At 38.0% G+C, this 16,659-nt stretch overlaps 1 protein-coding gene across 2 annotated transcripts in view; it reads left to right on the forward strand.

The window, feature by feature from the left end:
* MDFIC (MyoD family inhibitor domain containing) overlaps nt 1-16,659 on the forward strand; it is a 70,683-nt gene that overhangs the window by 10,518 nt on the left and 43,506 nt on the right. The gene's annotated exons all lie outside the window — the stretch shown is intronic.

A 16,659-nucleotide genomic window follows, 5' to 3' on the forward strand; every position in this document is an offset into this window, starting at 1 on the left:
CTGTTGACTCAGTTAAATGTGTGTCAAATCAATTATGTTGCAACTATAATGTATGTCAACAGAATTTCTTCCCTGGAATGATTCCTGTCAGCATTATCAGCAAGAGGTTGAAACCAAGATATAAACAAGATGTTTTGGTGATTAGTGTGTCTCTGCATTACAGTATGCTAAGGAACTGCAGTAAAATTTACCTTTTTAAGACATAATATAATGTGATACGATGTACTTTGCCTGTAAGTTAATGACAGAATGAGTTTATGTAGCAGACAGAACAGTTATAGCATGCAACTTTACTAGGTACTATCTCCTTAAGTTTATCAAGTTATGTATTTAAGTGGCAGAGTATTTAAGGCTCAGAGCACCTTTCTCTAGAGTTAGAGCTTCCATTCAGATACATTGAGCAACAGCATTCTACAATTTTATAAGGAATGTCAAGTCCTAAAGTAGCACTCTTGCAGAGAGGTCTTGCATAACAACATGTATCTTTGGCAGACACAGAACTAGAAGAATTTTGTAAAACATATCTTCAAGCATAATAGGTAAGGAATTAAATTAATATAAGATAGCTTTCACAAGCTGCACCCCCATCTATAATTTATTTTAAAATAAGAAAAAAGCACATAATGCTATTCTCATTTTCTCTTTTTAATCAGTGATTATGCATTGTCCAGTGTGTCCTCCACAGTTGCACATGCTTAAAGATAAAATATTTTGCTATTAATTGCTAGTGCTAATACTGTGTTTACTTTAACATTCTGTGACTAGTTGAACTTTTGAAAGTCAAGGGAATGGTAGCATGGGAAACCTCTCCAATTATAAAGTGTAGTCACAAATTGACAAGGTCCTTCACCAAAGGCTCTTAAGCAAAGTAAGCGGTCATGGGGTAAGAGGGAAGGTCCTCTCCTGGATCAGTAACTGGTTAAAAGATAGAAAACAAGGGGTTAGGAGTAAATGACCAGTTTTCAGAATGGAGAGTGTTAAATAGTGGTGTCCCCCGTGAGGTTCGTACTGGGACCAGTACTGTTCAACATATTCATAAATGATCTGGAAAAAAGGGTAAACAGTGAGGTGGCAAAATTTGCAGATGGTACAAAACTACTCAAGATAGTTAAGTCCAAAGCAGACTGCGAAGAGTTATAAAGGGATCTCACAAAACTGAATGTCTGGGCAACAAAATGGCAGATGAAATTCAGTGTTGGTAAATGCAAAGTAATGCACATTGGAAAACATAATCCCAACTATACAAATAAAATGATGGAGTCTAAGTTAGCTGTTACCATTCAAGAAAGATCTTGGAGTCATTGTGGATAGTTCTCTCAAAACAGCCACTCAATGTGCAGCAATAGTCAAAATGGCTGGGAATAATTAGGGAAGAGATAGATAATAAGACAGAAAATATTGTATTGCTTCTTTATAAATCCATGGTATGCCCACATCTTGAATACTGCGTGCAGATCTGGTCACCATATCTCAAAAAAGATATATTGGAATTGGGAAAAGTACAGAAAAGGACGACTAAAATGATTTGGTTATGGAAAAACTTCCATTTGAGGAGAGAGTCATAAAACTGGAACTTCTCAGCTTGCAAAAGGGACAACCAATGGGGGCGGGGGGCATGATAGAGGTCTATAAAACCATGACTGGTGTGAAGAAAGTAGAAAAGGAAGTGTTATTTATTCCTTCTCATAACACACAAACTAGGGGTCACCAAATGAAATTAATAGGTAGGAGGTTTAAAATGAAGAAAATGAAGTATTTCTTCACACAACGCATAGTCAACCTGTGGAACTCCTTGCCAGCGGATGTTGTGAAGGCCAAGACTATAACGGGATTAAAAAAAGACCTAGAACAGTTCATGGAGGATAGGTTCATCAATGGCTATTAGCCAGGATGTGCAGGGATTGCTGTTTGCCAGAGGCTGGGAATGGCTAACAGGTTGGATCACTTGATGATTACCTGTTCTGTTCATTCCCTCTGAAGCACCTGGCATTGGCCACTGTCAGAAGACAGGATACTGGGCTGGATGGACCATTGGTCTGACCCAGCGTGGCCATTCTTATATTCTTAATAATCTAGGTGCAAAGTGCTGCTTCAACTTTCAACCTGAGCAACTTTCAACCTGAACATCCATTTAATGGTCAGAGTTGCTTCACAATCTGCATGTACTGGGCCATCTTCTGTGGAGTATCACTAGCATAGATTTGTCCCACTCTAGTCCTCATAATTCTCAACAGTTAAGCATATCTTTTCACTTGTGTTGTCCCATGTGTATGTAAGTCTTCTCCTCCCCTCTCGGTGAGCAGCCGAGTAATACTCTTTTGAAATCTTAACTTCTCCCTTTTTTAGATAACTCACTCTGTTAGTATTTTTGCCATATATTGGTTGAATTGTACTACTGGTTACATGGTTTTTAGGAAACTTAAATTTACCTAAAGGTAAATCTCTACATTTTTTATAGTTTGGGATAATAGTTATTTATATATGATGACCTAAATATATGTAAAGCTTTATGCAATTAACAGGTTCCTTATCCCAAAGGACTGTCAGTCTAAGGGCATAAGCTAGGGTAGTTCAAAATATAGTGCAGTGTATTAAGGTGTGTCTGCACTACAAGCTTTTGAGAGGCACAGCAATGGAAGTAGTTTGCCCATTGCTGTAGTAATGGAAGAATTCTTCTGTGGACCTAGTAGTGTCTATACTGTAGATTAGGTCGTGAATTTTTCACACCCTTGAGTGATGTAGCTAGGTTGATCTAAGTTTTAGGTGTAGACCAGGCCTTAGGAAAAGCAGAGTAGCTGGTAGCCAGGACTGAAAAAAGCCCTTTGGAAAAAGTGGATGTCAAAAGGTTTTGGAAAAGAAGAGAATGATGTTCTAAATGTGATAGTAGCAGACAAAAAGATTCAAAGTTGAGGGTGAGCAAAGAGAGAGATGGGCTAGAGGAGATGAGGGTAGAATTGTTCACACAAGAAGGAGGATGGGGTCCTCTGTAGGTTAAGAGAAGAAGTTTGATTTTTATGTGGGATTAGAAAAGCGGTTAGGGAGGAAGACCAAGAGTTCTGGAAAAGCAAAATCATTTGGTAGCATTATATTAGATGGACCGAAGTATAGGCATAGCACAATGTTGCAGAAATCGAGATAGGAAAACTGGTTCATGGACTCTGTTCTTGGTGGTTGGATTGGAAACAGAAGGATGATTTTTTTTCCCCTATATGTATAGGAAGACACAGCAGGGATTGGCAAGTGCCTGGAAGTAAGGAGAGTCTAAAAATGACCCCATGGGGTTGAAAGCCTGAGTGATGGGAGGGATCATCTCATCATTGATAAGAATGGCGTAGGGTAAACATCAAATAAATATTTTGGTGGGATTTTCAAAAGGCATTGGCCTAACTGCTCCCATTGAAGTCAGTATCAGTTTAACTATTGGCTTCAGTGACAGCAGAGCTAGGTCAGTGCTGCGTACCTCTAAAACTCCCACCCTTTATATTTGAGTGTTGTATAGCAGTCAGGTGCTGCCTTATGAGGAAGCATGTGTGAATAACTGCTTTGTGATAATGAATATTTGTTTCTTATTTTGCCATTGTTTTTCCTTTAATTTTCTTAATGTGGAGCAAAGTGATCCTCCAAGAAAAAGTAGTAAAAATCACGATATTAAAGTAGATTTTCTCACTGTTCATCAGTTGTGGGCATGAGGAGAGACGTAGCTTTTAAATTGTATAACAGTATTTGGCTCAGTTACATAATGCAAGAGCTATTTGTAAAAGTTTTATGCATTGGCCTACCAGATAATTGAAGCTTGAATAACAGAAACAAGTACAATAAAGAGAACCTTGTTTGTCTAAAATATTGTTTATCATCTTAATAATAAGTACTTCAGCTACTCATGACAATGATTCAAGTAAGTATATTGCATCATTCAAGGAATATTGTCTATAAAAACAAGTTTGAGACTAGAAGTAAACAATGTTTTGTGCATATGGATATATTTTACATAACACTGCCTAGTTAAATTATTAGTTTTCTGTGTTTAAATTAATTTTAAGCAAAGGACACATTGTAATTTTTGTTCAAGAATCTTGCCATCTATTCACCACAGTCCTAATGATTGTTTCTTTTTTCCATGTGGATTGTTTGTCCGCCCACACAGTTGATACATGCCTCCTTTTGTCATAAGAACCTTTTAGTTTTCATATTATAAATGTTTCCATCTGTTATTTTTTCATCTTTTTCTTTTTTTACAGATGTTTTTATCCTGCTGTGTATGTAACTAAATTAATCAGTAAGTTTTACTGGTGCACATACAATTAAACTAGATTACAGTTCTAGGGCTCTGTGTAACGAGTTCACTATTTTGCTCATTTGCATTTGTAAATTCACTTTACCAGGCAGAGTAGATAAACTGAAATACCACATCCACCCACTGCCTTAGACAAACCCCTTCACTCTACCCCTTAGCATGCAGCCCGTTCCCCAAACCAGTCGCCTAACCATCTTGCTACACTCTATGTGCTTGGACTCCCACACTTCCCTCTGTTACACCTCTCTCTCTTGCGCCCCTCCCCCCTGGGCCCAGTAATGAACACCATTACCCTACCCCTGATAAGTGGCCTATCACCAACATGCATCTTTCTCCCAGTTGATGAACATTCAGGCCATACTGCAGGCAACTTACAAGATGGAGAACTGTATTATGGAAAGCAGTGACTCTTAAAAGGACCTGGGGGTCATGATGGATAATCAGATGAACATGAGCTCCCGCTGCAATGCAGTGGCCAAAAGGGCTAATACAATTCTTGGATTAATGAATAGGAGAATATTGGGTAGGTGTTGGGAGGTTATATTACACCTGTATTTGGCACTGTTGGAATACTGTGTCCAGTTTTGGTGTCCACACAAGATGGATAAATAGATAAATCAGAGAGTTCAGAGAAGAGCCACAAGGAAGATTAAAGGATTGGAAAATATGCCTTATAGTGAGAGACTCCGAGGGCTGAATCTATTTATCTTAACAAAGAGAACGTTAAGGATGACACGATCACAGTTTGTAAATACTTATGTGGAAACAGAAATTTGATAATAGAGGGCTCTTCAGTTTAGCGGATGAAAGTATAACAGGATCCAATGGCTGAACGTTGAAACTAGACAAATTCAGACTAGAAGTAAGGCATACATTTTTAACAGAGGGAGTAATTAACCATTGGAACAACTTACCAAGAGTGGTTGTGGATTCTGTATCATTGGAAATTTTTAAATCAAGCTTGGATGCTTTCCTCAAAGATATGCTGTAGTTCAAACAGGAATTAATTCAGATAAGTCTTACGGCCTGTGTTGTACAGGAGGTCACACTAATCCGTCACAGTGGTCCCTTCTGGTCATATAATCTATGAACACTTATGTATGAAGTTAGCTATCTAACACTGACATGTTAAAAAATGCATGCTGTGACATACTTTTCTCTTGCATTTTTTTCTTTAGTTTCTTCAGATTCATTCTGATTGGAAGTAAATAATACAAATTAATTGAGTTGGTATGCGTAGGAGCCAGTGAGTGATGATGTAAATTCTTTAATTGCCTGGAGAAAGGAAGGGGGCGTGACCTTTTTGTGTGTTTTTGTTTTGTATCCCATACTGTCCATAGTGTGCTAGGCACTGCCCATGTGTGCAGGAAGGCAAAGTGTCTGCTCCAAAGGGCTTGCAGTCGATGAAGACAAACATACAAACAGTAGTGGACAGGAAAGCATCCAAGCATGAGTGTTCCGGAAGGGAGTATCAGCCCGCCATTTCTGTTGTGTTCTCACAAGTGGATATACGGTGTGTATGGTGCTAATTAGGTAGTTAACTACCCAAGAGTTAGTATTTGTACCTGCAGCACATTGCCGTGCTAAAAATAGGCTTGCAAATTTTCCAAGTGGAAACTGCTCATACAAGATATACAAGCCTTGCGGTTGGGCTGGGTCAGCTGGCCTGGGCTCTGGGGCTCAAAAATCGTGGTGCAGACATTTAGGCTTGGGTAGGAGCCCCGAGTTCTGGGACCTTGCGAGGGGAGAGTTCCAGAGCTCAGGTTCCAGCCCTAGCCCAAATGTCTACACTGCGATTTTTAGCCATGTGAGCCTGAGCCAGCTGACCCAGGGCCATCTACAGCTGTGCTGTAGGCATACCTTCACAAGCCATGGAGGATGAGGCTTTCAGAAACAAAATTGCATATGACTTTCCACAACTGATATTTGTAAGTTTCACCTAAGTTTCCTTTCTTTTTTGGTACTTTTAGAAGGCTTTTGTAATTTATCAGATGGTTTTAGTAATGCAGTTACTATAGATTTCACATCTGATTTCATGTACTACTTGTTTCCTGCACTGTAGATTTATTTATTTTTACCTGTGAATAGTGTGATTAAGTGCCAGAACTATAATTCTCTTTGAATGCACAATATCTAAACATCTTAAAGCAAGAGAGAGGCCCTGAAGAAAGTTTGGTCAAATTCTACCCATGCTTTTAATCTCCATGAAGTCCATTGAAATAGGTTTCATGAGCTGTAAAGCAGCATAATTTAGCCCAGTAGAGAAAGACATAGCTCTTCTAGTGTAATTAGCTAGATAGGTAGAAGAATGTTTGAACCTAGCCTCAGAACCTGGATGAACCGTTGTCTTGTTCTGAGACCTTGTTCAAGGACTCTGTACTACAGCACTGCAACCCTCCAATACCAGATGCTTGGTTTTGAGGCCTTCCCTGGACTTCATCCTTCAAATGGTGATCTCCTGTAATCAACCTACTCTTGACTTGAATTTTGGTAGCTCTGTGGCTCCTAGTGTAGGAGAGTTCCTCTGCATGCCAGCAGCAGCTAGAGTTTTTGATCAGCCAGGTTTTTATAGCCTTGAAAAAAATCCCAGATTCTATTGTAGCCCTTTTCCTTCTGTAGAGATTCACCGGCTGCCTTTTTATTTCAGGATTCTACAAGCATTCAGGGTACTCTTTCTCTAATAAAACTGTTATATAGCCAACCTCTTATCAAGTTTGCTTTACTCCTTAGTTGTATGTTTAAATACCTGCTAGTAGCTTTTTTCCTCCTCATCTTAGTACAGTCAGGCATTCTGTATGGAGACCCTGCTTCTGCTGAAACCCTTCTTTGATACTTGGGGGAGGGGTACCTGACGGAATATCAGATCTGTGGGAACAGAGAGTCTGCTACCCAGACATGCGAAAAATAGGCTGGGACAGCCAAGAAAAAAGAAATACTCACAACCACTCATACGCCCGTTCACGTATACCCCATAACGGTACATGCTTACCCTATTAGTCCTGTCCTGTCCTTGCCTGTTGCTGTGCACCCACACCTTTCAAAGGCTCTGTGTGGTTCCCGCTCCCCCTTCCCCCCCCCCCCCAAGCTGAAAATAAGGAAGGTGCTTGAATGTAACTGCATTTGCTTTAACTAGTGTCTGTGAAAAAGGCTATGATGCATCAGCACTGCTTGTAGCAGTGCTTCTCTCCCCCAGTCAGAGATGGGATATTAATTCTTTCACCAGTCCCAAACTACAGTGTTTTCTCACTCAAAACATACTGGCACTGAAAATGTCTCTGTTACAGTAAAAACAACATTCAGAATGGTTAAGGAGGTAGATTTTAGACCATTTAGATACAAGTTTTACAGAAAGTGTAAAGTCATCATTAATGTATGTTTTAAGAAAAAGAATGTTGGGGGGGGCAGTTTCAGTGGCTTGCTCGTTATTTACTTGTGAGGATTTAACCTCCTTTCTGGTTCTCAAGAAGGACTTTAGCTTTGTGATATTTAGGAAAACAAAAAACATCTTCCATAAATTCAAATTGTCATGAATAATTGATTAATAATAATCCAATTCTGAAAATTAAATAGCCTAAAATATGCCCGTGTTTTACAGAAAGGTCATTGCTATCCATCATTTCTCTGCTTCATTTGCCGTTTTCTCCTCTACTAAACAGCCTCCTGTGTAAGGGTTCTTCTCTTGAGAAAGAGATACTTCATCCATCTCTGGGGAGATAAACCACTATGTACATTGTGGTGTCCAGTATCTTAATTAAAGAAAAGGAGGTAAGGAAGGTGGTGTGATTATATTAGTCTAGGAAATTTAAGATCTTCTCTATTACTCAAATTTACACAGAGATTTTATTTCCTACAGTTAATTAATTAAAACAACTGCTGTTGAATAGGGTCTATTTCTGTACCTGCAATGCAGTGTTTTTGGTAGTTAATATTACAAAAATGTCCTAATTTTAAATTGCATAACTAACAGTATAGTATCTGATTTTAGAATTATCCCTTCTGCTTGATTTCAATCCAAAGATTAATTTTTCTTAGAAATCTTATAGTGCATGAAACCGTTTAAAGTTATGAGAATGAAAAATGTAGTTCTGTTAAAAATCGTTTTAGTGCTTGTAGTAACTCAAATGGCTGTGTTCAAACTTCAGAGTTGGCATGTAGGATACGTGGTCCTCTATGAGGACTAGTCATTTTGTAAGTCTCTAAAATGCTTTTAAAAAATAGATTAATAGAAATGAATGACAATAGTGTACTGATTCTAAATAGTACATCCTCATCCTTAAAAATGTAATTGCACAGTGTTCCAAATAGGATAGATGCAGTGCACGAGTAGGCATGTGACCAGAAGTGTGTCTAAACAAACAGTACTGCTTTGTTTATTTCAATGCTTAAACATTCAAATAAAGGCATGTAGGATATGATTTTGAATGTTTGATACCCTTTGACCTGTTAAACACATTCTCACTTCTTGGAGAACCTAAGCAATTTTTCATTCAACCAGATTTACCTACCTTAACCTCTCACCCATCTACCAGACTCCTCCTTTAATAACTTCTGCTTTTCCCTCTAATGTGCTTCCTCTTTCTTAACTCTCAGATCTCCTTCAGTATTTGCTGACTGGCCTTATGCCATGTGTGTTTTAACTTGCTCTTCCCTACCAGTTGTTTAATTTCTTATCTAAAATTAAATCTGTTATACCTGGTGTTTATTCAAGTGAACTATTACAGTGAAGTGGAGAAAAGGGTTTGACACCCAAAAGACTCATGACCTACCAAATATTAAGATTGCTGACAAAGGGGAATACTTTTGAAATCACTTGTATTTCAAAATGTTGTACATCAGCTAGTCCTTTCAACACTATATACAGGATGAATAATGTGACATATTGTGACAATTTTCAACCAGTAAGTACTAAAACATTAATTTTGATTATTTAACTTATTTTAAAAAAGACAATACAGGACAAGTTATACATCTTGTACTATATACAGTACTTCTGGCAAGCTTGATCTTAGATTGTACATCAGTTGTGGGAATTCTGATCTTGAGTGAGAAATTTAAGGGCTTAGGTAGCCTGGAGCAGGTCATTGCATTGTTATGTGCTGCTTGTATTCGAAAGTGGGCTCCTAATTGGTCCTTTCCAGGGCACTTGACTTTAGTCCTGATACAGGTGCATCAAACCTAGAGGAAGAGAATATAGAAGATTTGAATAAAAGTTCAGTTGCTGTAAACTGGTAAATGCAAGTGAAAAATCACAAGCCAATACCAGCAGTACACAGACAGAATATCAATCTTGGATATTCCCAATGTGGTCATCATAGTTCTGAGGTAGCACAGCCAATGGAGTCGCATTATATTTCTCCATAATGGATACTATTCACCACTACTCCTGATGATTGAACTCTGATTATTTAGATTTTATTCCACTTTTCTTCTAGTTGTTCTTTGTTATTGTGAGGAAGGCTTTTGCAAAAAGATAGGCTTTATATTGTTCCTGGAAAGGGTCCATATTGGGATCATTCTTACTTTTTGCTGTAAGATGTTTCCACTTCCCTCATCTGAGAATGCTGTACCCCTTACTCTGGAGAATTTCACCCTGGACTCTGTCATCTGCAGTATTATATTGAGTACAGTTGTCTTAGATGAAAAGACAGCATCTCAGATAGCCAGGCCCTTATAGGTTAAGGTCCTTGAAGATTAGAACCAGGACTTTGAAGTAAACCAGATATTGGAAGCCAGTAGAGTCAGCAAAATGCCAGTGATGTGCACTTAGTAACCTTTTTTGCTTAAAAAGGGGACTGCTGCATTCTGTATAATTTGAAATCTCATTTTTAATCCACAACCACAGATAGAATGAATAGCAGTGGTTTAACCACCATAGCTAATTTTTCAGCCATGTGGAATGTGTGTAACTGTCCGGGTGACTGAATGTGGAAGAAGGTTTTGTTTTTTTTTTTGTTTGTTTTTTCTTGCTATTGCCAGTCCTTGGGTATGTAGGAGCAGTCATGACTCCAAAAGGAACCTTAGACTCTGCATTGAATGATCACAGTGTTGATGCACGTGTGCCATGTATACTAATGGCCAAGATTATTTGAGTCCTTCCCTTTCTGTATTACCACGTGTCTGCGTCAACAGCACTTTGCTGTTTTGCTGAATTTGTGCTGTGAAGATGGGAAAGGTTGCTTGGATGACAATCACCAGTTCTGCATGTAGTTTAGGATTTTCATATAAATTTTAAGATGACCAGATTTGCTGTGTTTTGAGTATAAAGTAAATTGTAGCTACATTTCAGAATAGTCTGTTGTTGTTGGCACCGTATCAGATAAATTCAAGCCAAAACTGTTACACGCTGAATTGATTTTAAAAATAGTTCACTGTAATTGTAATTACTTCTCTGAATTGGAAAATATTGTGTATATTTGTCTTGTGCCTTTAAAGTGAAAGAGGAATAAAAGTGAGACCATATTCAATGTGAAAGAATATTATGGAGTCCCTGAGTAAGTGTGGCGGTTTTCAGTAATACTGGTTTCAGTTAGCCATATTTAGCATTGAAAACACCAAATTACATATTGTACAAAAACATGGTCATGTATGGTTTAAAATACTTATTTTTTTGGCAAAAATGTCCTGAACTTGAATCATTGCAGAAATTGTTAGCCTTTCTCATTTTAATTTCTATATATATTTGTGGTGTGTTTCATAGGCAAAACTTGGTGTGGGGTTACATGGCTGAAGTGTGTTAATGGCATTCAATATAATATGTGTACATGCATAGATAGAGAGAATTCACTGTGGTTTGTAATCTGTCGCTTAAATCAGCCTTGGTACAGATGACTGGAGCATAGCTAAATGTAATGCCAGGTTTTTTTTGTTTTTTTTGAAGGCTCCAGGGGCGATCGTAGCAATTACAGGCTGGTAAGCCTAACTTCACTACCAGGCAGATTGATTGAAACTATAGAAAAGAACAGAATTATGAGACACATAGATGAAGATGATGTGTTGGGGAAGAGTCAAGGTAGCTTTTGTAAAATGAAATCCTGCCTCACCAATCTATTAGAATTCTTTGGTAGACTCAACAAACATGGACAATGGTGATCCAGTTGATGTAGTGTACTTGGACTTTCAGAAAGCCTCTGGCAAGGTCCCTCACCAAAGTTTCTTAAACAAAGTCAGCACTCATGGAATAAGAGGGATCATGGATCAGTAACTGGTTAAAAGATAGAAAGCAAAGGGTAGAAATAAATGGTCATATTTCAGAATGGATAGATGTAAATAGTAGGGTTTCCCAGGGACCTGTCCTGGGACCAGTGCTGTTCAGCATGTTCATAAATGATCTGGAAAAGGGGGTAAACAAGGAAGTGGCAGAGATTGCAGACTATGCAAAATTACTCATGATAGTTAAGTCCAAAGCAGACTGCGAAGAGTTACAAAGTTATCTCAGATAACTGGGTGGCTGGACAACAAAATGGCAGATGAAATTGAGTGTTAAATGCAAAGTAATCCACACTGGAAAACGTAATTCTATCTACACATACAGAATGATGGGGTCTAAACTAGTTGTTATCATTCGAGAAAGATAGTAGTAGGGATTTAGTTTTAAAGAATAATTATTAACCTGATAGTTAAAATTATTATCTATATCACTACTAAAATAATGAGAAGTTATTTTCAAGTTCAGGAAAATATTGCCTTAAAAGGTGTGAAGGCAGTAAAGGATTTTAAAAATATTAAAAAGCCATGATATTTGAATAGGACTTTAACTCCGATCTGCCTGCTGACCAAAACTGGGATTAGTTTTAACTCAGAATGTGCATTGCTGCAACAGAAAAATTTGACCTGCTCCCCCTGACTGGTACATGCAAGTTAAATGAAGGCATTCCACATAAGCTGCCATATTTACTTTCTGATGAAAAAGGACCTGGGGTGTATTTGGGAGGATTGTATGTGTCTATATTCCATTGTTTGCTTGGTAGTGGGCACTAGAGGTCAGGTTGTAAAACAGTCTATGAACTATACCCTCTTGTTATCTCTTGATCATTATTTTCTAAAATACTCTTCATTTGAGCTGAAAAATTTCCATGCTTCATCCCTCTGGAAGATGTGTGTATGTGGGGTGTGTGTAAATGTTTTGGGAAGTTAGAGTAAAATTTGTTCAGTAATTTCTAAATTACTTAAGGTTGACAAAATACTTCCAGTGTTTAAAATAAATTATCACTTTTTTCACAAAAATTACTCAAGGTTGACCCTTGAAACTTTGCATGGAAGTCACATTCATGTCAGTAATATGTTTGTGACCAAGTTTAGGTATGAGATAAGAATTGTCTGGATAACAGTTTTGAGAAGTGACTATAAAATCACTTCTGAGCATTGGTTAACGTCATAAAGGACTTTAGATATTGCAGATATAGCTAGATTTTTTCCCAGAGCCTGATTAGTAACAAACAATCTGTATTTCCTCTGCCCAGATTTTGCTGGGAGACGTTTCATAAAGTAGTCTTATATATATGTCTGAAAAATTCTCCACACAACCCACTAAAAATCCCTCTTCCCCTGCTTTATTGGGAACAAGAGAAAATTGTGTATGGGGGGAGGAGAAATTACACATCTTACCAAAATTTTTGTTGCATTGGGTCATCTGTAAATTCTAATCAGTTTAACTGCTAAAATATGGATTTACTATGTAAAATAGCCTTAGGTCAAGCAAGACCTGTCATTAAATACATTTTAAACCCAGAGCGTAATTAATGAAAATATTGTAGATCTATGAAATTCAGAATACAGTAAATTACTGGACAATGTTAATTTTGTTTAAATTTCCAAGAAAATTTCCAAGACAATTGAATTTCCAAAGAAAATGTTTAGTGATAGTAAAGGATTTGGGGGTCAGTCTGCCATGGGTTGATGGTCTGAATAGTAACACTGAGTCCCCCATACAAGTCTCATTATATATTAGTATACTGGATGGTGGTGACGGGTGCAGATTTGCGGCTCTGAGTGACTCTAATGCAGACTTGCATATTTCCAGTTTTATATGGTTTCGCTATTTAGCATTTCCTGGCTTTTTGGTGTGTAATTACAATATTCTTATAAAAATCTTTCACTTCTTCCTCAAAAGTTCATAATATAGTTGGTAAATACTGATTCTTCAGTGGAAGTTATCACTGTGCATCTTTATATCCTTGAGTCTGTCTGTCTGTCTGTCTGTCTGTCTGTCTGTCTGTCTTAAGAAAATTTTTTGTCAGGGAAAAGTATTTGTAACAGATCTTTCTTTACACTATCTCTTTCACAATGCATCCAGCAATGCACCCATGGAACTGAAATAGTTATTGGGTCCTTCATGTATTTCTTACATATACATTGGTAGTCTTAATTATAGACAGATTTAGTAAAGTGTGTGGTACTGCAGCAAGACTTAGAAAGATTACAACTAAAAGATTGGAAATTAAAGAGATGTGAACAAGAAAATAAAACAAAGTAATTTTAACATCCTTTTATTTTTTTTATCTTTGAATAATTAAAATGGAAATAATAAAATTCTACCTCCCTTTACTTTGCTTAGATTTCCCTATCAGTCCCTCTTAATCTGCCTACTCTTCCTCATCCCCCGCTCATATTCTGGTTCCCAGTTCCCACCTGCCATGCAGGAATGCTGCTAATGCAGCTTCCACATACTTGAGTTGCCCAGCCTTGCTGTTTGTCTGTCTACAGTCCATATTATTGGTGCTCTGGTCCCTGATCCTCTGATAGATGATCATAGAACAGATCAGATATATCGAAAAGATGGATAAGTTACTTGGCAGCCCTTCCCATAACATGGGCAAAGGTCCAGTACAGTAGTCTGCTTTGTCCTGATAAAGTGCTGATCAGGAGTCAGAAACTAAAAGTTACTGCTAATATTGAAAAATTGTTTTGATTATACAGATAATTTTCTTTTAAAAATATTTATGCCAATTTTTGAAGAAATAGGGGATAGGATATGGAGCATAAACAAGGTAGATGCAGAATAATGGTTACCATAAATGCATGAGGGGTGAAGGGGAGAGAGAGTTCTCTTCTGACATATCCTCTATAAGCACAGCACGGTCCTTCCACTTTGCCATATCCACAATCCCAGCTGCTTCCTTTACTTGCTACAGCTCACTTTATTTGGGTTCTCCAGCATTGTGAAACTGAAATAATCCTTTACACCAACCACATTGCTTTAAAATTATTTTTAAAGTGTTTTTGTTTTTCGGTAAATTTAAAAATTCATCACATACGTTTGTCATATGAGGAAATGGTATAGAAGCTATGCTAACTTTAATAAAAATACTTTAACTCACTGCTTGTGTTTAATCCTTTCCTATGAGAGTGTTCTTCTTGCTCCCCATACACACATGTATTTTTAAAACCACACGCACAGATACATACACAATCATCTTTCCCATCTTTCTCAGTAGTTTCTATTTTCATTATAAAAGCATGGTCTCAGCACTATTACAATTACTGTTTCTAGTCTGTCTTCCTTCCCCTCATTTGTAGGGCCCCCCCCCTCCTTTTTCTGGACACTTTTTTTTGCTCCCTCTCTACCTGTTGTCATGCTAGCCCCAGCTATTTGCTTTCCGGTGCTCACCAGAAACTTTCTTGTGCTTCTATCTGTCTCTCTTCTGCATCAACTTCCCTGCTTTTGAGAGTTTGAAAGTCTTTTTAGTTTCACTTCTCCACTGCTTGTGTGCAAAGGTAAACCGTGAAGTAGGGAATGGAGAAAGTGACTGGCATTTAAAAAAAATGCTACAACAGAAAGATTGCATTGATCCACTTAATCTTTTATGGTATTTATAACAAAATTTAATCTAGCTTGGAAGTCTTATTGCTGCTGAAAGTGTTTATTATGACTGTTTAGACTATTGGGGATTAAAGAACAGTGCATTAACAGTTTAATGCTTTTGTAGAGTCTTGTGATAGTTGATTTTTTTTTTGGAAGTCTCAGCTCCTCGAGTCAGGTGATTTATATGAGAATTTCAACATTCATTTAACAAATAAAAAGTTTTTAGTCCTCCACGGTTGCTGAGAAAAACATGAGCCATAACAGCTCAAAACCCAGACAATAGGGAAAATAAACCATTTTAAAAATCCAATATTTAAGACAATCTCATAATTTTTTGGGGGGATGGGGGTGACTCTTTTTAATGCTTGGGGTTTGCGATACTGCAGAGTACAGCAAATGGCAACATTTTTTTGTCCACGGAAAAGTCACAGTTGAAATTAGACAGTATAATGCTGTCTAAATGGAGGGTGGTCAGGTGGATTTCCGATATACGAGTTCTTGCCATTGAAGACACATTTAAGAAAAGACCTACATGAGGAGATGGAGGTTTTTGTGTTGGAAGAGGGGTGCTTTTCCAGGTACAAAGGCAGCAAGAAAGAAGGCAGATGCAACTGTGGAAGGAAGAGAGGGGAGTAATTAGGTGAGGCACTTCTTTGTAGAAAAGGAGTGATCTTAATAACTACCCTTTTCATGAAATGGAGGCCTGGAATCCAGAAAAGTGTTGGAAAATTTAGGATAACTGGAGTAGAATGCAATCCTTGAGGAGCTTGGAGGCAAAAGATTTTGATGATTATTTCTAGGGAAATGCTCTTGTACTAAGATGATGCATTCTATTTGTAATCGGCCCTGTGCACTCCACAGCAAACTGGGACCAAATGTTATGACATCAGCCCTTAAATTTTCCAGCAGCATTACTCTATTCTTTTGCTATAAAATATCCTTCATTCCCATCCCCCATGAAAATTTGCCTCGCTGTGGCTCATAGTTTAAAATGTTGATTGATGTAAATTCTGTTGATGATTATGATGATTTTCAAAAATGAGTGTTTCATTATGATCTCATAGACTATGAGGTCAGAAGAGGCCATTATGATCATCTAGTCTGACCTCCTGCACAATGCAGGCCAGAATCTCACCCACCCACTCCTGTAATAGACCCCTAACCTATGACTTCTGAGTTACTGAAGTCCTCAAATCATGGTTTAAAGACTTCAAGATACAGAGAATCTACCAGCAGGTGACACGTGCCCCACGTGGCAGAGGAAGGTGAAAAACCCCCAGGGCCTCTGCCAATCTGTCCTCGGAGAAAATTCCTTCCCGACCCCAAATATGGTGATCAGCTAAACCCTGAGCATGTGGGCAAGACTCACCAGCCAGACAGCCACAAAGAATTCTCTGTAGTATCTCAGAACCCACCTCATCTAATATCTCTTCACAGGCCATTGGGCATATTTACAGCTAGTAGTCAAAGATAAGTTAATTGCCAAAGTAGGCTATCTCTATGCAGCTGGCTTCACACCCCAGGGGTTGGCTCCCATTATGTTTCCCAGGCAGCCCAGTTTACA

Source organism: Emydura macquarii, unplaced genomic scaffold (assembly GCF_026122565.2).
Source record: "Emydura macquarii macquarii isolate MOO-44397 ecotype Brisbane River unplaced genomic scaffold, CSIRO-AGI_Emac_v2 contig_2636, whole genome shotgun sequence".
In the NCBI taxonomy this organism is placed as follows: domain Eukaryota; kingdom Metazoa; phylum Chordata; order Testudines; family Chelidae; genus Emydura; species Emydura macquarii.